Below are 22873 nucleotides of genomic sequence, written 5' to 3'. Positions count from 1 at the left end.
CTTTCTTTTTTTGGACTTACGGGAAGGCTTCCCTTGTTAATTCTTATGGGGGAAATGGGCATAAAGCCGATTTCTTTTTTTTATTTTTGATTGGCACTTTGGCAGATAGGCTTTGACCCAATTTTCTCTTTCTTTTCCTTTTTTTTTTTTTGACTTATTTATCCTTTAATAAGGGGTATTACACAAATAAGATGAGTTGTGGATCAAGTGGATCCACATTTATAACATAAAACATCACCAATTCATGACAACAATTATAGCCTATAGACCATATTGAATGGTTAGGAAGATCCTAAAAGCTAGTTAGGCCTAGGTCAAAATCCTATCAGAATAATTTTCTTGAAACTTTTGGTTAACTGCCTAGAGTATCTTGGATGCAATCTAATCTTCAACAATATTGCCAGTTCAAAGACCCTGCTTACACACTGGCTATTGCTACAAGGAGGTTGCTAATTGCAGATAGACTACTTGCTGAAATAACGAAAATTGATGAAACATGTGTTTTATATCAATAATTAGAAGAGACTAAAGTTATGTGACTTTACTTTGAAAGTGTGGAGTCGAATTTTCAGTGGCTACAGGGACAACTTATGAGATTAGAAAGCTGGGAATAACACATTCAATAAGATGAGAAAATGATAAAGAGAAGTCTAGAGCTGCACAACTATTAAAACTGATATATACTGAATGTGTACACAATATCTGGCGGGAAAGAAATCTGCTAATCTTTGAACATTCATGCAAAAGTTGGGAGAGCTTTGCCAAGGAATTCACTTATGTTTGTAATGTGCAGTTCCTAAAAGAATAGTCACCAACTTGTGTTTGATGGTTTTGTCAGGCTTCACTTGACAATGTGTTTTGATGGTTTTGTCAGGCTTCACTTGACAATGAATTTCTGTGATGCTCTTTGATAGATGGTTGTGTTAACCAAGCTCTGCATCATGTAAAATTCACTTTGAAATTCATAAAGTTTGTATTTATCTAAAAAAAAAGATTAAAACAAGTAATAAAAAGTAACAAGGTATAATTGAAATTGTTTTTTTTTTTAATCATATCATTCTTAGAGTTATAAAAGGTAGATGATATCTTGTTAAGATTAATAATTCAACCTAAAGTGCACGGAACTAGAAGGAAAACAAAACTATATGTTATCTTTTTATGGGAAGCGTTTATACTATTTATTTACTTATCTTATTATATTTTTTTTTATATTCATACCCCTTCCCCCTCCCACATCGAAACAATAAATAATTAAAGAATAAGGATAAAATTAAACATTTCAAATAATGTAATAGTGAATTTTTATTTTTTTTCCTTTTTTTAGGAACAACTATAAGAAGAAAGGATATTTTTGATTCAATTTGACAATTAAAAAGTATTTTTCACCTAGAAATATGAAGGCGAGAGCATTTCAACCTAAAAATGTAATAGGGATAAATTTTACCTAATTTAAATAGTTCTAAGGATAAACAATGTCTCACATATGTCCAACAAGTTTCTACACTTTTATTTTTTTTGGTAAGTAATTGTTACGTGACCTATCTAAGTTATTTAGTAATTTTTTTGGTGGTCTTATTCTAGCCGATCTTAATATTGATTTTTTTTCTTTCTGATTAATTATCATTTCAAGTAATTCTATGGAGAATTAAATTAAAAACTTTCTTTATTTTATTTTATTTGAATTATGTTGACTTGATATAATTCTTTAAAAAGTTTTTATTATAACTATAATTTACTAAATTTAATATTGTTAATAATATAAAAGATTTTCTTTGAACTATTATCCAACTTGAGTTATGAGAGTACGAATGAGTTTCTTCTGAAACTTCAGAATATATATTCTTTAGGTATTGAATATCCTAGATTTTGAAACCCATGCATGTACAACTCTTTTAAGAGAATTTTTATATTTTATTATGTCGATTTCAACATGATATAATAAAACTAAAGACCCTACCATATTATTATGAAGTTCAAACTTCTAAATTTTGAAAGATAAATATCAGCTTATTTGGGCTGAAATTTCAAGAAAAAAAAAGCTGAAACACAATTAAAATATAGGCCTATAAATTTGATTTCAACTTTCTTAATTTAAAGATAGTGAAAAGTCCCTCCAGGAACATCCCATAAAATTGAAACTGAACAGGAAAGATTAGCATGACCGCTTCGCAAGAGAGACACGCACAAATCAAGAAATGAAAATAGTGAAGAAGAAAAAAGTTGGTCTTCACACTTTTAAGATTGATATATTTGTCAGAATATGCCGCATAAAAGAGTGACAAACTTCAAAATAACTTTAAAACATGATTTTTTTTTAAAAAAAAACAACAACTGCAAATTTGCCTAATTGTGGATTTCGACATATACTTAACTACGTTATAGTATCTCGTGTAGGGGCAGCTTTACCTTGTAAAAAAATAGGTGTTCACCTTAGGCCCCCAAATTTGAGGGGCCTCATTTTTTATAATAATACAAATAATTTTTTTTTTTAAAATGAATATTATTTATAAAAAGAATTTATATAAACGGAAAGAATTATTAGAAGAAGTTCATATATCTAGTGTATTAGGTCTCAAGAAAGATTAAATGCATTGATTATATTATTATTTAAAAAAAATAGAAAAAATTGATTATATAATTTTGAAAATAGAGTTCATTAAAAGAAACTTGTTTTTTCTTAAAATTTTAAAGCCTCCATTTGATTTTTAACTTAGGCCACAAATAAGCTTGAGTCGCCCCTGATCTGGTGTTTATAAATTTGAAACTATAATGTATGTATGTATGTATGTATGTATGTATTATTATTGGGTAGCAAAATATTAGTACTATAGATAAATGAATTTAAGTATATATGAGAAGTTGTCCTAATTAACGTTATTAGTGAGATGGTATTAAACATTTTAGAATATCAATTGTTCATACAATTAAATAAAAACATGGTCAAACCCATCGGTGGCCCCCTAAACTTGGCATGATCTTTCACTTAGGCACCTCAACTGGACAATGTTCACTTTAAACACCTCAAGTAGATAAAAGTGTCTTGCTTTGATACTTTTGCCCTTATTAAAATTAACCCGAAGCGCGTGTGGGTCAACCGACCCACATGGATTTTATAAGTCAGTTATAACTTTCCACGGAGGAAATTACTTTACACGACATATTTGAGAACTTAAAGGGGTAAAATCCCAGTAATCTCATTTCCACAAATTCTGAAACCCGATTGAACCTCTGATAATTTTTTTTCACTTTTGATTCAATTGTTTCATTGATTAGTAGAGAGATCTAGCTAATAATGGTATTTTTTTGTCGGTATAATGCATGCAATGAAGTTGTAATATCCCGTATTTCCCTAACTTAAATTAACCCTCAGTACATGGGTTATCCTATATACATTTTTTAAAATATTCAGTATTTTTTAGTTTTGAGCTTATCAATGCGTAGGAAATTCAGTCAGCTTTCCAACGATATAAGATCCGCCCAAATTCGATACTCGGGAGAAGAGTTAGAGCCATTTTAGTAAAATAGTGTGCCAACTGACACTTCAGCGTATCGCGGAGGCATGCTAAGTGGTAATTGTCAAAAAAATAGTGAGCTAATTCGATAACCCTGCATCGCGGTGAGCTTCCAGGTCTCATCCAGTATGGCAATGAGATACCACCGCATCGCGCCACCAGTCGTTTTCATAATTGTCACTTTTCAGTGTCTCATCGCGATCATGGCACATCGCACCAAGGGCCAGATTCCCATGCAGTGCAGCAACGTGATCCCACCACATCGCTCTAAGCCTCTAGTTCACAATTATCGAATTCCAGTGATATGGAACAATAGCGCCGCGTCACGGCAAGGGTGAAAATCGAGAATTTTCAGTTAATTTCGAGTTTTAATTTTCAAGGGCTCTTAGGTCTTTTCCCCTCATTCCATTCAGCCTAAATATGATATTAAAGCCCTAAATAGCCTAATATCTCATTAATTGCTCACTTAGCTCAAGAAAGAAATCATTCTCTCTCAATTAGCAAACCCTAGCTCTAAAAAAATCAAGAACAAAGCTCAAGAAACTCACTAAGAACTCCAAGAACTCATCAATTCAGGTATGTTAGGTGTTCATTCATGGGTTCCTTAGATTTCAACCATGAAGCCCAAAAACCTCTTCTTAAATTACAAGTTACCGATTTATGATTTCAATACTTGAAATTGATTATACACATATCTATGATGTTAATTTGGTTTTTAATTCATGATTATGAGAAGATTCATGAAAAATAGAATAGTATTTATGGGGAATTATATGAATTTGCAAGTTTAGGCATTTTAGTTGCAATACTTATATGTTATCCATGATTATGTGCATTAAGTTGTGCTCCCCAAGTGTTTGATAGAATATCCATGTGATTAAATGATGAAATCATGACATGCTAGTATATGTACAAGTTTATCCCCTACAAGTGTTTGATAAAATATCTCTATGAATGAATTATGAACAAGTAATTATTGTTATGTCTTTCAAGATTATGCTATGCTTTATTTTCATACGATCGAATCCTGGGGGTATTTAATACTCGAAAATCTAGTTGTTTACCTAGAGCCAGTGTTAGTTATAGAATAGTATCAGTCATGTCACGATTAGTAGAATTCAGTCGGCTACAGATCTCGGTAGAACTCAGTCAGTTACAGAGCTCAGGAAAACTCAGTAAAATCAGTATCAGTCCAATCCAGTTTAGTATACTCAGTTTAGTGTCTTTCAGTTGGGAGTAGGATTCAGCACCGAGTGAACCCAAGGATGGGGGTTCACCTTCCCATAAAGGGTGTGATCCTTAGAAGTAGTCCTTGTATTCCAGAACTATGTAGCCAGCATAGGTTGAGACATCAACCTGCCAGTTGAGGGTTGATGAGGTGTTTTAACCTGTCAGATGAAGATTCCATTATTCTCATTAGAGTACCTGCCAAATGAGGGTAACTCTTCAGTGTCTTTACCCGTGGCATGGTACTGACACCCTTCTAGTTGGGGTTACATGTTGGAACCCAAATCTATTTAGAAAAAGGGAATGTTGGTCAGATGAAGTCGTTGTTTTAGTCTTAGGATAAAAATCAGTTCAGTTCTACACAATTAGGACTATCAGGTACAGTCAATCAGTTTCAGTAACTCAGTTATCAGTAATCTCAGATATCAGTTGCTCAATTATCATAACTCAAAACTCAACTTCATTAAAATCTCAATTACAGTATACACACATGTGCATAATATTGCATACTCAGTATTTACAGCAGTTTCAGTTATCTATGTACTTTCATATTCAGTTACTCTATATCATTCAGTCAGTTATTGTTCATGCATATGAACCCTTGCATTTAGTCTTACCTTATCTAGCATACTAGTACATTCCACATACTGACACATACTCTTTCTTTGCATTATTATATCTCATATCATAGGTTCAGATGCTTAAGTTCCTGAGCGTGCACAGATAGATCCAGTTATTAGCAACAATTTTAGTAGTGAGTCCTCATCTATCAAGGGCTATTTTTATTTTAGTATTTCATTTTATTAGTAGTTCAGTAGTTGGAGTTAGTTGGGGTCTTGTCCCATCAACTCCACCTTCAGACAGTTCAGTTAAAGGCGTTTCAGACTAGACTTTCAGACAGTATTCAGTTTTGCAGATTATTATTATAGTTGATATTCTTTATTAATATTTTAGATTTTGAACCTTATGATATTTCAGCCTATTTTCAGTATCTATTATAGTATTATTATTTAGTGCTCACAGCAGATATCAGTCATGGGTTAGCTTGTGGTCCTTTGAGGTAGTAAGCACCGTGTAGCATTCGGGGTACGGACTCGGGGTGTTACAAACTTGGTATCATAGCCTAAGGTTCAATAGAGTCCTAGGGATTCTGAAAGCTACACCAAGTAGAGTCTTGAGCATGGGTGTGTAGTGCGCTAAACTTATGACAGAACGCTATGAGATGTTTTAGGAAAAGTTTTCCTTCTTTCAATATTTGTGTCATGCGATTTAGCATGAGCTCAAGTTAAACTTTCAGTCTAATTCATTTCTTCCATCTGTTTGCTAAACATGCCTCCCACAGAGACTGACAGAAGAAGGACCAGAAATTAGTCAGCACCTCAGCCCGTTCAGGCAGATCCCCTGGACGAGTATGTCTTCCATGCAGAATTTAGAGTTGTATTAACTACTCTATCCAATTCCGTAATAGCTCAGAATGAACGGCCAACCTAGTGGCCAATACTACTACAGCCAGGATGCGGGACTTTACTCGAATGAATCATCCCTTATTCTCAGGATCTAAGTCAGAAGAGGATTCATAGGAGTTCCTCGATCAGGTTTAGAAATTCACAGATATTATGGGAGTGACTTTTAGTGAAAGTGCTGAGTTAGCTGCCTATCAGCTATAAGATGTATCTCATACATGTTTTAAGCAGTGAAAGGTAGACAGGGGCACAAATACAGAGCCCATAGAGTAGGAAGAGTTTTCTACTGATTTTCTAGATAGATTCTTTCCCTTAGAGCTGAAAGAAGCCAAGGTGTTAAAGTTCATCAATCTCAGGCAGTGCAGTATAAGTGTGAAAGAGTATTCCCTCAAGTTTACTCAGTTAGCCAGGTATGCTCCCCATGTAGTAACAGACAGTAAGTCCAAAATGAGAAAGTTCATGTCTGGGGTATCAGATAGTGTGGTTAAGGAGTGCAGAACTGCAATGTTGATTAAGGAGATGGACATATCCAAGTTTATGGTCTATTTTTAGAAGATAGAAGAGGATGACAATAGAGAGAAAGAGGCATAACAAGAAAGCTAAAACAAGTAGCTTCAATTTTAATCGGCCTAAGTTAGAGGGCAGTAACCATTCCCAACTTCGTCCAAAGTCTTTGGTTACAACTCCATCCCCAGCTAATGCTCCAATCCCTAAGTTCAAAAATGGTAATAAATATAGGGCGTCGGGCTCTAAATCTCAGGGTAGTGTCACCAGTGCTCAAACAAATCCTCTTTGTCAGACATGTGGCAGAAACCATCAGGGTGTCTGCAGAACTGGCAGTGATATTTGTTTCGGGTGTGGTAAGCTAGGCCACAGAGTTAGAGATTTTCATCAGTTAGACTCTCAGGGTCAGTATAATCATCCTTCAACTCAGTCAAGTCGCCCGAATCAGTAGGGTACCGCTTCTAGTGGGCAACATCCAAACAGGCTTTATGCACTTCAGTCCAGACAAGATCTGGAAAATTCTCCTAATGTGGTCACTGGTATGTTACAAATCTTCCATTTACATATTTATGACTTTCTAGATCCAGGAGCTTCTTTATCTTTCTTAACTCCTTATATAGCAATTAACTTTGGAGTCAGTCCAGAAATCCTAGCAGAGCCTTTCTTAGTTTCTACCCCAGTGGGTGAATCTATCATAGCCCAACGGATATACAGGAACTGTCTGATTATGGTATCTTAGAAAGTTACTTCAGCAGACCTTATAGAGCTAAAGATGACAGATTGGCTACATTCATGCTATGCCTCAGTTGATTATAGAAATAGAATAGTTCATTTTTAGTTTCCAAATGAACCAATCCTTGAATGGAAGGGCAGTACCACAGCGCTTAAGGGTCAGTTGATTTCATACCTTAGAGCGAGAAAAATGATATCTAAGGAATGTATCTATCATCTTGTACCAGTCAACGAATCTAGTTCAGAGACTCCCAGTCTTGAGTTAGTTCCAGTAGTAAATGAATTCTCAGATGTGTTTCCTCAAGATCTTCCTGGAGTTCCTCCCGAAAGGGAAATTGACTTTGGAATATACCTTCTTCCAGGCACTAAGCCTATATCTATTTCACCATACAGAATGACACCAACAAAACTCAAAGAGTTAAAAAAATAGTTAAAAGATCTCCTAGATAAGGGATTTATCAGACCTAGCATTTCTTCGAGGGGCACACCAGTCTTATTCGTGCATAAAAAAGATGGTTCTCTTAAAATATGTATAGACTACCGCTAATTAAGCAGAGTTACAGTCAAGAATAAATATCCACTTTCCAGAATCGATGACTTGTTTGACCAACTTCAGGGTGCCAGTTACTTTTCTAAGATAGACCTCAGATCAGGCTATCATCAGCTCAGAGTTAGGGAATGTGACATTCCAAAAATAACTTTCAGAATCCAGTATGGTCACTTCGAGTTTCTAGTCATGTCCTTTGGTCTTTACAAATGCCCCAGTATCTTTCATGGACTTGTTGAACCACGTGTTACTTAGACATGTTTGTTAAAGTCTTCATTAATGATATTCTTTTCTATTCCCGTAGCAAGAATAATCATGTATATCACCTCAGAATCGTACTTCAGACTCTCAAAACTCGTCAGTTGTTCAATAAATTCAGTAAGTGCAAAGTTTGGTTAAGGTCAGTAGTATTCCTTGGTTATATTATTACCAGTGATAGCATTAGAGTTGATCCTCAAAAGACCGAGGTAGTGAGAAGCTGGCCTAGACCCATCTCTCTATTAGACATCTGAAGTTTCTTAGGTTTAGCTAGCTATTACCGTCGGTTTGTTAAAGAGTTTTTGTCTACTGCATTCCCCATGTCCATATAGAATTAGAAGAAAGTTCAGTTTCAATGGTTAGATTTTTACAAAAAAGAGTTTTTCAGGAGTTGAAGACTTGACTCACCTCAGACCCAGTCTTAACTCTACCAGATGGTTTAGATGGGTTTGTTATGTGCTGTGATGCATCTATAGTAGGTTTGGATTATGTCCTCATGTATAGAGGTAAGGTCATAGCCTATGCCTCCATACAGCTTAAGCCCCATGAAAAGAATTACCCGACTCATGATCTCAAGTTAGCAGCTGTAGTGTTTACCTTAAAGATTTAGAGGTACTATTTGTATGGGGTGTATGTTGATGTGTTCACAGATCATAAAAGCTTTCAGTATGTATTCTCTCAAAAAGATTTGAACTTATGTCAGAGAAGGTGGTTAGAGTTATTGAAAGATTATGATATGAGTATTCTGCATCATCCGGCCAAGGCCAATGTAGTGACTGATGCTCTCAGTATATTTTCGATGGGTAGTGTTGCTCACATTGAGGATGATAAGAACAAATTATTTCAGGAAGTTCATTAGATTTCCTGACTAGGTGTTTGCTTAGTCGATTCAACAGAGGGCAGTGTATGGGTACAAAACGTTTAGAATTATCTCTAGTTTTTGAAGTGAAGAAAAAGCAGGATAGAGACCCCAGTCTAGTGAAGTTGAAAGAGTCAATCAAAGATCAAAAAGTAGAGGTTTTCTCCCAAGAAGGAGATTGTATATATCATTGCCAGGGTTATTTATGTGTGCCAGGTGTGGATGACTTAAGGTAATGAATTCTTGCAGAAGCACATGGTGCGCGATACTCTATTCATCTAGGGGCCACTAAGATGTACCATATTTTGTGGGAGATCTATTAGTGGAGTAAGATGAATAAGGATATTACAAAGTTTATAGCTCAGTACTCTACGTGTTAGCAGGTTAAGATTGAGCATCAGAAGCCTAGTTGGTCCATGCAAGAGTTCAGTATTCCCACATGGAAATGGGAGAAAGTGAACATGAACTTTGTGATGGGTTTGCCTCGTATTCATCATCAGCATGATTCCATTTGGGTTATCTATACATGATGACCAAATTAGCACATTTCTTTCCAGTTCATACTTCCTATTCAGCTGAGGACTATGCCAAACTCTATATCAAAGAGATGGTCAAGTTACACGGAGTCCCAGTATACATCATCTCAAATAGAAGTACCCAGTTTACCTTTCATTTCTGGAAAGCATTCCAAAAGGGTCTTGGTACCCAAGTCCCTAAGTCCACCTCAGTACAGCCTTCCACCCCTAGACAGATGGTCAAGTAGAAAGGACCATTCAGACTCTAGAAGATATGTTAAGAGCCTGTGTTGTCGATTTTAAGGGTGGTTGGGACGACCACTTGCCTTTGATTGAATTTGCATATAATAACAGTTATCACTCCAGTACTCAGATGGCTTCATTTGAGTCTCTTTGTGGTAGGAGATGTAGATCTCTAATTGGTTGGTCCGAGGTAGGTGAGGCTAAAGTAGTAGGGCCTAACTTAGTGTTTGATTCCTTAGAGAAGGTTCAGCTGATCAAAGAAAGGATTAGGGTGCCTAAAGCCGACAGAAATCATATGCAGATGTGAGGAGAAATGATCTTGAGTTTGAGATTGGTGATTTTATGTTCTTGAAAATCTCTCCCATGAATGGGGTAAATAGGTTCGGCAAGAAGGGAAATCTCAGTTCCCGATATGTCATTCCTTACAGAATTCTCAATCATTTTAGAAAGGTAGCTTATGAGCTTGAGTTGCCTTTAAATCTAGCTTTAGTACACCCAGTATTCCACGTCTCCTTGCTAAAGAAATGCATTGGTGACCTAGCATCCATAGTTCCCTTAGAGGGAATAAACATTCAGAATGATCTCTCTTTCGAAGAGGTTCCAGTCCAGATCCTTGATCTTTAGATTTACAGGCTGAGGAACAAAGAAGTTTTCTTGGTCAAAGTTCTTTGGTGGAATCAGTCCGTTGAGGGAGACACTTGGGAAGCAGAAGTAGATATACGGACCAAGTATCCTCACCTCTTCTCTCCAAAATCAGATTCAGCTCAAGGTAACAGTCTTCCATAGCTCTACTTAGTTCCATGTTAAGTTATAGTTATAAACTTTGTATTCTTTATCGTTGCATATCCAATCATGCATTCACAAATCAGTTTAGTCATGTACCCATGCATCAAATATGCATGTTCAGTATGAGAACTCAGACGCATCAGATATTCATATTCAATGTGTAATCTCAGTCTATCAGTGCTTCTCAGCTTAATCAGTCTCATTCGAGGATGAATGTTCCCAAGGGGGAGATATTGAATACCTTGTATTTGTGTAACTTAAATTAAAACTTAGTGTATGGGTTATCCTAAATAATTTATTTAAAATACTCAGTATTTTTTAGTTTTGAGATTACCAATGCATAGGAAATTTAGTCAGCTTTCCAACAATATAAGATCCGCCCAAATTTGATATCTGAGCGAGGAGTTAGAGCCATTTTAGTAAACAGTGTGCCAATTGGCACTTCAGCGCATCGCGGAGGCATGCCAAATGGCAATTGTCAAAAAATAGTGAGCCAACGCGATAACCCTACATTGCGATGAGCTTCCAAGTTTCATCCAGTGTGGCAACGTGATACCACCGCATCTCGCCAACAGTCATTTTCATAATTATTATTTTCCAGTGTTTTGTCGCGGTCATGGTGCGTCGCTCCATGGGCCAGATTCCCATGCAGTGAAGCAACGCGATCCCACCGCATCACACCAAGCCTCCAGTTTACAATTGTCAAATTTTAGTGACACAGTGCGATAACGCTGTGTCGCGCCAATGGTGAAAATCGGGAATCTTCAGTTAATTCCGAGTTTAAAATTCCAAGGGCTTTTAGGTATTTTTCCCTCATTCTAGTCAGCCTAAACACGAGATTAAATCCTTAAATATACTAATATCTCATTAATAGCTCACTTAAAGAAAAAATCATTCTCTCTCAATTAGCAAGCCCTAGCTCTTAGAAATCAAGAACAAAGCTCAAGAAACTCACTAAGAACTCATCAATTCAGGTATGTTAGGTGTTCATTCATGGGTTCGTTTCATCCATGAAGCTCAAGAATCTCTTCTTAAATTACAAGTTACTGATTTATGATTTCAATGCTTGAAATTAATTGTACATATATCTATGATGTTAATTTGTTTTTCAATCCATGATTATGATAAGATTCATGAAAAATAGAATAGTATTTATGGGAATTATATGAATTTGCAAGTTTGGGCATTTTAGTTGCAATGCTTTTATGTTATCCATGATTATGTGCATTAAGTTGTTCTCCCCAAGTGTTTGATAGAATGTCCATGTGAATTAAATGATGCAATCATGACATGCTAGTATATGTACAAGCTTATACCCTTCAAGTGTTTGATAAAATGTCTCTATGAATGAATTATGGACAAGTAATTATTGTTATATCTTTCAAGATTATGCTATTCTTTACTTTCATGCTATCGAGTCCTAGGGGTATTTCATACCCGACAATCTAGTTGTTTAGCTAGAGTTAGTGTTAGTTATAAAATAGTATCAGTCATATCATGATTAGTAGAATTTAGTCAGCTATAGATCTCGATAGATTTCAGGAAAACTCAGTAAACTCAGTATCAGCCCAATCTAGTCTAGTATACTTAGTTTAGTGTCTTTCAGTTGGGAGTAGGATTTAACACCAAATAAATTCAAGGATGGGGGCTCACCTGCCAGTAAAGGGTGTGATCCTTAGAAGTAGTCCTTGCATTTCAGAACTATGTAGCCAGCATAGGTTGAGAAATCAACCTGCCAATTGAAGGTTGATGAGGTGTTTTAACCTACTAGTTGAGGGTTATTCTCATTAGAGTACCTGCCAGATGAGGGTAACTCTTTAGTGTCTTTATCTGTGCATGATACTGATACCCTTCCAGCTAGGGCTACAGGTTGGACCCCAAATTTATTCAGAAAAAAAGGCATGTCAGTTAGATGACTACTTCCCACAGTCTCAGTTTCAGTCTAAGGATTAAACTTAGTTTAGTTTTACAGAATTAGGATTGTCAGATACAGTCAATCAATTTCAATTACTTAATTATCAGTAATATCAAATATCAGTTACTCAGTTATCAGAACTTAGCTTCAGTAAAAGCTCAATTACAGTATACATACATATGCACAGTATTGCATACTCCGTATTTACAACAGTTTCAGTTATCTATGTACTTTCAGATTCAGTTACTCTATATTATTTAGTCAGTTATTGTTTACACATATTGACCCTTACATTCAAACTTACCTCATCTAGCATACCAGTACATTCCACGTACTGATGTATACTTTTTCTTTGCGCTATGATATCTCATACCATAGGTTCGGACGCTCAGGTTCCTGACTGCGCATAGACAGATCCAATTATTAGCAGCAGTTTCAATAGTGAGTCCTCATCTATTGAGGACATGCTTTTATTTTAGTATTTTAGTTTATCAGTAGTTCAGTAGTCGGAGTTAGTTGGGGGCTTGTCCCATCAACTCCACCTTCAGACAGTTTAGTTAGAGGCTTTTCAGACTAGACTATTAGACAATATTTAGTTTTATAGATTATTATTATAGTAGATATTCTTTATCAGTATTTCAGATTTTGAACCTTATTGTATTTCTACCTATTTTCTGTATTTATTGCAGTATTATTCAGTGCTTACAATAGATATCCGTCATGGGTTAGCTTGTGGTCCTTCGGGGTCGTAAGTACCGTATAGCATCCAGGGTATAGACTTAGGGTGTTACAGAAGTGTTGATTAATTTTCATTAATGAAATTGTAGAATTTTTTTTTAAATTGACAAAATTGAAGAAATTTGAGGTACAACTAAAGTTATTCTTTATTTTTTTTTTCTCCTTTTCTTACTGTATGGACATTTTACCCTAACAAATTATAGTATTTTTTTGTTTAATTTTTATTGTTAGGGTTTTTTTAGAGATTTTAGTGACAAAGTTTGGGTTTTGTGTTGGTTTTTTAGGGATTTCACTCATTTAGGTGTTATTTTCCAGATTTCACTGATAAAGACAAGGTTATTTTGGTACTTTTCTATTTTAAGGGCATTTTGGGTATTCTCTTTTGTTGAGAATCTTTTGGGGGTTGTTAAGGCTATATAATGGACAACTATATTTTGACCTATTTTCATCATGGAGGGACTGTTGTAGCCGGCCCTAAGCTTATTTATAAAGGTGAGGTTATGTCTTTGATGTTACCGGCTACTACAATCTTATTGAGTTTTTTTCTATGCCAAAGATATTGGATATTCAAATCTTAAGGGGTTCTACTATCAACATATAGATGGTGAAGATTTAGTTCCAATTAATTCTGATAGTTAGTTATTAGACTTTGTGAAGAACTTGAAAAATGGTGATGAGCTTGATGTGTTTCTTTTTCATGGCATCGATGAAGATGTTGAGGTTGTGTCACAGTCTTCTCTTCTTTTAGAAGGGCCACCCATGTGTATTAATGAACATAATATAGGCATTGATGGTAATGATGGTAGGGGTCTTAATGAAGATCTGAATGGTAATGAATTGATATGCCCAGTATTGATTTAGATGTTGAAATCCCTGATGAGGATGGTTCAGACATTGATGAAGAGCTGAGAGCCTTTAGGGCTGAAAGTAAAAGCAAAAAATCCAAAAATAAAAGTAAAATCAAGAGAAGAAATACCTGTAGGTGAAGCTGGTATTGACAAAGGTTTTCAAGATATTTTTAGAAAAAAATAGATATGTGGGTAGATTAGGAGGTTATGAAGAGTTTATTGATAGTTCAGACTATGATAGTATTGATAGCACTGATTTGATAGATGAGGATGCTGTTGTGGGCGCTGACTTACCAAGGAGAAGAAGAAGTAGTAAAATCAGATTTGATGATGATTATGGTGTTGTTGTTTTTGAACTTGAGATGATTTTTAATGGTCCTAAGGAATTTAGAAAAGCATTGGGGAGGTATGCAGTAGAAAACAAAGTTCAAATATTTTAAGACCTAATGAGGCTCATAGAGTGGGTGCTAAAAGCAAATTGAAGCCAAAATGCAGTTGGTTGTGTTATGGTGCAATTGACAGGGATTTTAGTGATTTCATGATTAAAATCTATAATCCAGTGCATAAGTGCACAACACCAAACAAGAACAAGATGTGTACAACTAAATTTGTTTCTAACAGATTTAGAGATGAAATAATTAAATAACTATCTTTGAGGATTTGGGAAATACAAAAAATTGTACAGAGAAAAATTGGGATTAAATATGGGTAGAAAAATGTGTTATAAGGCTAGATTATTGGTTCTAAGAGAGTCCATAGGGGACTGGAACTTGGAGTTTGCAAGATTATATGATTATGCTGAGATGATAAAACAAACCAATCCTGGTAGTTCTGTTTGGCTGAGAATGAATACAGAAATTGTCCCTAATAAAAAATTATTTGTGTATTTCTATGTGTGTCTCGATGCATTCAAGAAAGGGTCGATGAAAGGATGTAGAAGAATTATAGGGTTTGATGGATGTTTCTTCAAGGGTGTTTGTAAGGGTGAACTTCTAGTAGCAGTTGGGAAGAATATAACAATCAGATGCTTCCTATAGCTTGGGCTGTTGAGGACAAGGAAACCAAGCATAGTTGGAGTTTTTTTATCAAGTATTTGAAAGAGGATTTGCAGTTGGGTACTGGAACAGGTCTTACTGTGATGGCTGATATACAAAAGGTTATATTTTAGTTTTTTTGACTGTCAATAATTGAAATACTTAATTTCTTTGTCTGGTACTTTAACTATTTTCTGTATGTAGGGCTTTCTTGCTACTGTTTTGACTTTTACCAAATGTTAAAGTAAGAAGATGTACTAGACACATTTGGTTCAATTTGAGTCAACAGTAGGAGGGAGAAGAAGGGAGAAAACAGTTCTGGACATACTCAAAGGCAAGCTTTGAAGTAAGGTTCAAAGAGGAACTTGATTACATGAGCCAACTTGGTATGAAAGGTAAGGATATTGTTTGTGATTTATTGCATTATCCTAGGCAGTCATGGGTTAGGGCTTTCTTTAAAGAAGATTATAAGTATGATGTTGTTGAAAATAACACGTGTGAGACCTTTAACTCATGGATCTTAGTTCCTAGCCACAAATTTATTATTACTATGTTAGAGGATATTAGGAGAAAAATCATAAGCAGAATAGTAGATATGATTAGGTTTGTCAATACTTGGATATATGATATTTCACCTATGGATAGACTTATATTGGAGGAGAATAAGGAGAGGGATAGGGCTTGCAAGGTTCTTTGGAATGCTGATGTTGAATTTGAAATTGGAGAAGGGGAGTTTAGGCATATAGTGGACTTGAGTAGTAGGATTTGTAGTTATAGAACTTGGCAGTTAAGAGGCATTTCCGACCAACATACAATTTGTGCTTTGTATCATGTTGAACAAGAGCCTGAACCTTATGCCACTACTAAAAAAAGGCCAAAAAGAAATGCAAAAAAAAAAGCAACGAATTGTGTCGCTTTAAAAAGCGACGAGATAAGCGACATTGTCCGTCACTTTTTTAGTTTAATTTTATTTTTTATTTATTTTTTATTAAAAGAGACGGCCAACGTCTTAATATCCGTCTCTTTTTTTCGCAGATTTTTGTGTCAAGTAATATAAAAATAATTATTATTATTATTTTTTAAAAAGCGACTTAGTCCGCCGATTTTTAAATTTAATTTTTATTTTTATTTATTTTTATTAAAAGCAAAGGACAACGTCACTATAATTTTTAAAACTAATCTAGAAAAGCGACGCTATCCGTCGCAATTTGTAATTATTTTAAATTTTTTTCCCAAAAAACGACGGATAGCATCGCTATTGTTAAAATTAAATAAAAATTAATTTTTTGAAAAGCAAAGTAGGCCGTCGATTTTTAAATTAAATTTTTATTTTTATTTATTTTTATTAAAAGCGACGGACAACGTCGCTATAACTTTGAAATATTAATCTAGAAAAGTAATGCTATCTATCGCAATTTGTAATTATTTAAAAATTTTCTTTTTCCCCAAAAGGCGACAGACAACGTCGCTTTTTTAAAATTAAATAAAAAAATTGAATAGCGACGTAAGCCGTCGATATTTGATATTTTTAATTTAATAATAAATAAATAATTTTTATATTTTAAAAAATTAAATTAAATATATAAATTTTTAAAAGCGACGGCCAACGTCAATATTTTTCGTCGAAATAAAGTCAAATTTTTAGTCCATATTAGGGCAAAAGACCCATTCTTTTCCTTTTCTCTCTCTCTTTCTTTCTTTCTTTCTCTCTATCTCACGCTGCTTCTCTCTCTTTCTCTTGTTTGGCCTTCAGTGCTATTAGTGATAGTTACGAGATCGTCATCAACGAGGTGGTCACACTTTGAGGTATGTGAAATCTATGTAATTGCAGGCTCGCAGTCAAGTAGCATTAGCCCCATTTGTTTATCCCATTGAAATGAAAATAAACATTGTCTTTTTTGTCCAATGAGATTGATTGACTTGTGTTTTATTTTTCTCTCAATACTTGTTATTGAAAGTATCTCTTTTTCTCTTATCAATTTTGAAATATAACCAATTTTCGGAGAACCATCTTTACTCCTGTTTAAATAGTTCCTGGAGGTATAGCTACTTATAAAATTACCAACTCCACCATTATGGTTCAAAGCTAAAATTCTAAATAAAATGAATGGGGTGCCACAACTTGTAAGACTGAAATGAAGAAGAAACTATTCTATCATATATGATTAAGTACTTTATTATAGTTGATAAAAGAGGAGATGAAGGATAAGGAAATTGAGATGAAACTTTACGGAGACAAGAATTTATGTTAGCTCTAAAGATTGGTCCGAGAAATTATGTTAGCTCTAAAGATCTCAAACTTTTTTAACAACTGTGTTTGAGATCTGACTGCATTTGAGGTCATTTTTGTTTGAGGTATGTTTTACTTTTTGGTAGAAACTAAATCTGCCTGCATTTGGTCCACTTAATTTACTAAAACTTAAATTTGGATATTCAACTAGAACTCTGTGTATACCTTATTAACTGGATGAATTCCTCCAAGGTTCTTCTAAAAAAAAAGACGACGACGAAAAGGATCAGCCAAGGATTGAATTTGGTTTACCTTATTAACTGGATGAATTAAACTCCTGGTCTAGTTAATATGTTAACCAGAAGTAGCTTCAAACATAATAAAGACTACCCTCAATATAGTCACCTTCAGAATCGGCCTCGCAAACTACAACAGTACTATCAACATATTATAGATGTGTATGGAGAGTGAAATTTCTTTATGATATTTGTGACTGTTGTTGTTCCTTGTCTGACTAGAAATGCAAAAATAATTAAATATGTTAATCGAAATATATTTGGGTTCTCGTTTATTCCCTTATGCTCTTTGTGGCTAAGTGGAAATTTTCAAATTTTCATTACAGTACTGCTTGCATAAAATACAAATTTGAATTCTGTTTTTAGGATTTTGTGATACGAAGCCATAGGAAACATAAAATAGTAATCATATGCATTTGCTTTCTGTTGATAATGCACTTGTACTTGATACTAACTTTATTTTGTTTCTCCATTTACAGCCTATTATTGGTTTGCCAAGCTGGGCGTTTTACTTTGGCCTGCTACCAAGCTGAGATTTGATTATTATTTTGAAGGTACTTAGATAGTAGGTCTTGGTTGGTATTCTCTCCATCTTTTGTAAATTAAGTGCTACTTGAAATGTGAAGTTAATGACTTGAAAATGCTCAAGTGTAGTTACTTGAAATTGTGAACTTGTGACTTGAAAATGCTTAAGTGTAGCTACTTGAAATGTGAAGTTAATGGCTTGAAAATGCTCAAGTCTAGTTACTTGAAATTGTGACCTTGTGATTTGAAAATGCATAAGTGTAGTTAATTGAAATTGAGACTTTATGACTTAAAAATAGTTAATTGTAGCTAATTGAAATGTGAAGTTAATGAGCTGAAAATGTTTAAGTGTAGTTACTTGAAATTGCGAACTTGTGACTTGAAAATGCTTGAGTGTTATTGCTTGAAATGTGAGGTTAATGAGTTGAAAATGCCTAAGTGTAGTTACTTCAAATTGTGTGTGACTTGAAAATGGTTAAGTGTAGCTACTTAAAATGTGAATTTAATAACTTGAAAATGCTCAAGTGTACTTACTACTAATTGTGAACTTGTGACTTGAAAATGCTCAAGTGTTGCTACTTGAAATATGAAGTTAATGACTTGAAAAAGCTTAAGTGTAGTTAGTTGAAATTGTGACTTTGTGACTTAAAAATGGTTAAGTGTAGCTACTTGAAATTATGACTTTGTGACTTAAAAATGGTTAAGTGTAGCTACTTGAAATTGTGACTTTGTGACTTGATTTTTATATGTTTTGTAGATGGATCATCGTTTGTGGATGTATAATATGTACTATGAAAATGTTGGTGGTTTAAAACCCCAATATCTTGATGGCGTTAGAGGTTTTATCGATCATGCGATGTCACTAGATCTATTTCAAAAAATAGAGTGGTTAAGTGTCCTTGTAATTCATGTAGGTGTTTGAAGTTTTTTCAACTAGATATAGTTATAACTCATCTCTATCGTAATGGATTTAAGCCAAGATACTTTGTGTGGGTCAATCATGGAGAAAGAGATGGTTTGAATGGCATATGTTATAATTCGTTGCCTGTGGATGAATATGACATGCTTGTACATGGTCGACATGCTAGAGTTCAACGTAGGGTGCAACACGATAGAATACAACATGAGGATAAAATTCATGAAATGGTCAATGATGCTTTTAGTATTGGGGCTGGGATAAAACCCGAACAGAATTTAGAAGAAGATCCCAATAAAGAAGTAAGAGGTTTCTATCAACAATTATAAAAGGCTAGTCACCCACTATGTGAAGGGAGTCCGCATTCTGCTTTATCTGTTGCAGTTAGATTACTGAGTATCAAAGCAGATTGGAATGTTACTCAAGCTGCTATGGACTCTATGATTGGTCTTTTGGTGTGAACTAGTAAATCTGGAGAAATATACCTCAAAATTTATATCAAGCAAAGAAATTGGTTTCCAAGTTGGGATTGTCATATAATAGAATCCATTGTTGTATAAATGGTTGTATGTTGTTCTATAAGAATGATGCTGAATTAGAAAATTGTAAGTTTTTTGGACATGCTTATTTTAAGCGAACTCCCGGTGGAAAGATAGTTTCTATTAAGGTGATGCACTATTTACCTCTTATACCTAGGCTAAAGAGGTTGTATGCTTCGACAAGTTCTGCCCCACATATGAAATGGCACCATGAAAATAGAAGGCCACCAGGTGTCTTGTCTCATCTATCAGATGGAGAAGCTTGGAACCACTTTGATAGAACTTATCATAGTTTTGCCAGTGAACCAAGAAATGTTAGATTGGGGTTGTGTGTAGATGGTTTCACACCATTCTCTAATTCTGGCACACTTTATTCTTGTTGGCCTGTGGTTATTACTCCATATAATCTTCCACCTGAAATGTGCATGACAAGTCCCTACATATTTCTAAGTTGTATTAGTCCAGGTCCTCGCAATCCAAAAAGTTTGATCGATGTATATCTCCAACCATTGATTGATGAATTACTATAATTATGGCATGAGGGTGTGGTGACATATGCTATATCAACTAAGCAAAATTTTGTTATGCGTGCCAATTTAATGTGGACTATGAGTGATTTTCCTGCATATGGGATGTTTTCTGGTTGGATGACTGCTGGAAAGTTAGCTTGCCCATATTACATGGAAAATAGCAAAGCATTCACTTTAAAGTATGGTCAGAAAAATTCTTGGTTTGATTGTCACCGTTAATTCTTACCAATGGACCACGAGTTTAGAATGATGAAAAATGCGTTCAGAAAGAATAAGATTGAGAATGATCTGCCACCTCCGTTACTGTCAGGACCTCAAATTTCAGAGAAAGTTTGTAATTTTCCTAAAGTTACAAATGGGCCACCTTCTAAACTTCTTGGATATAGTGTTGAACATAATTGGACCAAACAAAGCATATTTTGGGAGTTGCCATATTGGGGGGATAATAAACTAAGACATAATATTGATCCGATGCACATTGAAAAAATTGTTTTGATAATTTATTCAGCACATTTATGGATGTTAAGGGCAAGACAATAGATAATTCAAAAGCCATAATGGATATAAAGGAGTATTGTAGGAGAAAGGAATTGTGGTTAAAGGAAAAAGAAAATAGTAAATTGTTTGAGCCCAAGGAAAGTTTTCCATTCACATTAGATGAGAAATGGGAAATATGTGAGAGGGTTAAGGATTTGAGGATGCCCGAGGGCTATGCTTCGAATTTAGGAAAACAAGCGGATATGGAAGAAGGGAAGTTGATTGGTATAAAAAGCCATGATTGTCACATTTTTATGGAAACCTTATTTTCTATTGAATTTGGCCACCTTCCTGAGAGGATATGGAAACCAATCATAGAGATAAGTTTGTTCTTCAAAGATTTGTGTTCGGGAAAGTTGTTGGAGAGTAGCTTGGACAAAATAGAGCAGAATATTCCTGTCATCACTACTAAGTTGGAGAAGATCTTTCCATGTGAATTTTTTGATGTGATGGAGCATCTTCCAATTCACCTCGTAGAAGAGGCACGTCTTGGAGGCCCAGTTCAAATGAGGTGGATGTATCCAGGAGAGAGGTAAATGTTTTTAAATTAATGCCATCATTTTCTTAAAAGAATTACTTTTATCTACCTAAGATAAAATTATGCAGGAAATTGGCGAGTGTAAACAAACTATTAAGCAAAGGGGAAAGATTGAATGGTCGATTTGTGAAGCTTATCTTGCAAAAGAAACAGCTTATTTTTGTTCTTACTACTTTGGGGATGAAGTGACATGAAAGAGAAATAGGTCCAATCGTAATGATGAAGGTGGTGATGATCCTATGTTTCCATCTATATCGATTTTTAACAATTTGGGTAGAGGATCTAAAAGTTATTGTGCGCGAGCCCTCACTGGAATGGAAAGAAAATCTATTGTGACACATGTTTTGCTCAATTGTCCAGAGATTCAACCATATCTTGAGTAAGTGTTAATGATGTTAGCGAATTATATTAATTTGTTTAGGACACTTCACTAATAAAAAAACCTTACTGATGTATACTTAACAGTTTATTCATTAGGAAATGGGGTAAAGATGCCATATATATGGGGTTTTGCGATTGGCTGGAAGAATACGTAAGTATGATAGATCATATGTGTATTTACTAAAATTATATATAGGTCATTTAATAAAATTTGTATTTTGATTTAACGATATGTAGGTTTTGGATGAACATAGTACCGTCGAACATTTGCCACAGGTGAGAGATATTATATTTGGTCCTACAACTCAAGTTCAGACAATGGATAAGTATTGTGTGAATGGTTTCAAGTTTCAAACTGAGAAAGTTTCTAAGTATAAGAAAACTAATAACAGTGGCGTGTGTGTTGAAGGTGATGTTGACGGTAATGGTCAAATCGTTGAATATTTTGGTTTCATACCAGAGATATTAGAAGTCAGGTACCTTGGTTGGCCAAAAAAGAAGATAATTCTATTTCGGTGCTAGTGGTTTGATCCATCACATAGAGGTACCAGGGTGAATCAACAGCATAATATAATTGAAGTTAAACACACCAGGCAATATAACAGTTATGATCTATTTATCATTGCTATATTATGCTACATATCCATTGCACAGAGATAAAACGAATTGGTGGGTGGTTATAAAGACTAAGCCTATGGGGAGAATTGAGATTGAGAATGTGACAGATGTGGCATACCAAAATGAAGTCGCAGTTGTTGAGCAATTAGTGGATAATGAGTTGGAAAACAATTTAGAACATCCTCAATGCATATTAGAAGAAGTTTCTGATGATGAGATCATTGACATCGCAAATATAGCGGAAAAAATAGACAAGGGAAATGAATCATTCTGGGAGAAGGAATGGTACCATGAAAATAAAACAACGGATGAGCAAGAATGGGAGAATGATGGAAATGAAATAAGCAATGAGGAAGATTGAGAGAATATAGATTAGCTAGTTAGTTTTTTTATTAACACTAGTTAGTTTATTGTATTTTTTTGGTTAGAGTTTTTTGAGATTACTTGTTTGTACTAGCTTAGGCTTGAGCTTTTTGAGATTTACTGGTGTTTCATTTTTGGCTTTTATTTTATAGTTATCTTTTTAGCCTAAACTCTATTTACTGGTGTACATGCTGCTCTTTCTGTTTATTGCTTGAATTG

At 34.7% G+C, this 22873-nt stretch overlaps 1 non-coding gene across 1 annotated transcript; it reads left to right on the top strand.

The window, feature by feature from the left end:
- The first annotated feature begins 2107 nt into the window (after positions 1-2107).
- Positions 2108-2210, top strand: LOC124898384. Its single transcript, XR_007055347.1, has one exon. It is a non-coding gene; the product is annotated as a U6 spliceosomal RNA (small nuclear RNA).
- Positions 2211-22873: the final 20663 nt, after the last annotated feature.

The sequence above is a fragment of the Capsicum annuum genome, chromosome 4 (genome assembly GCF_002878395.1).
Source record: "Capsicum annuum cultivar UCD-10X-F1 chromosome 4, UCD10Xv1.1, whole genome shotgun sequence".
Lineage (NCBI taxonomy): Eukaryota > Viridiplantae > Streptophyta > Magnoliopsida > Solanales > Solanaceae > Capsicum > Capsicum annuum.
The sequence above is the reverse complement of the archived record's forward strand: the minus strand, read 5'-3'. Positions and strand labels throughout refer to the sequence as shown.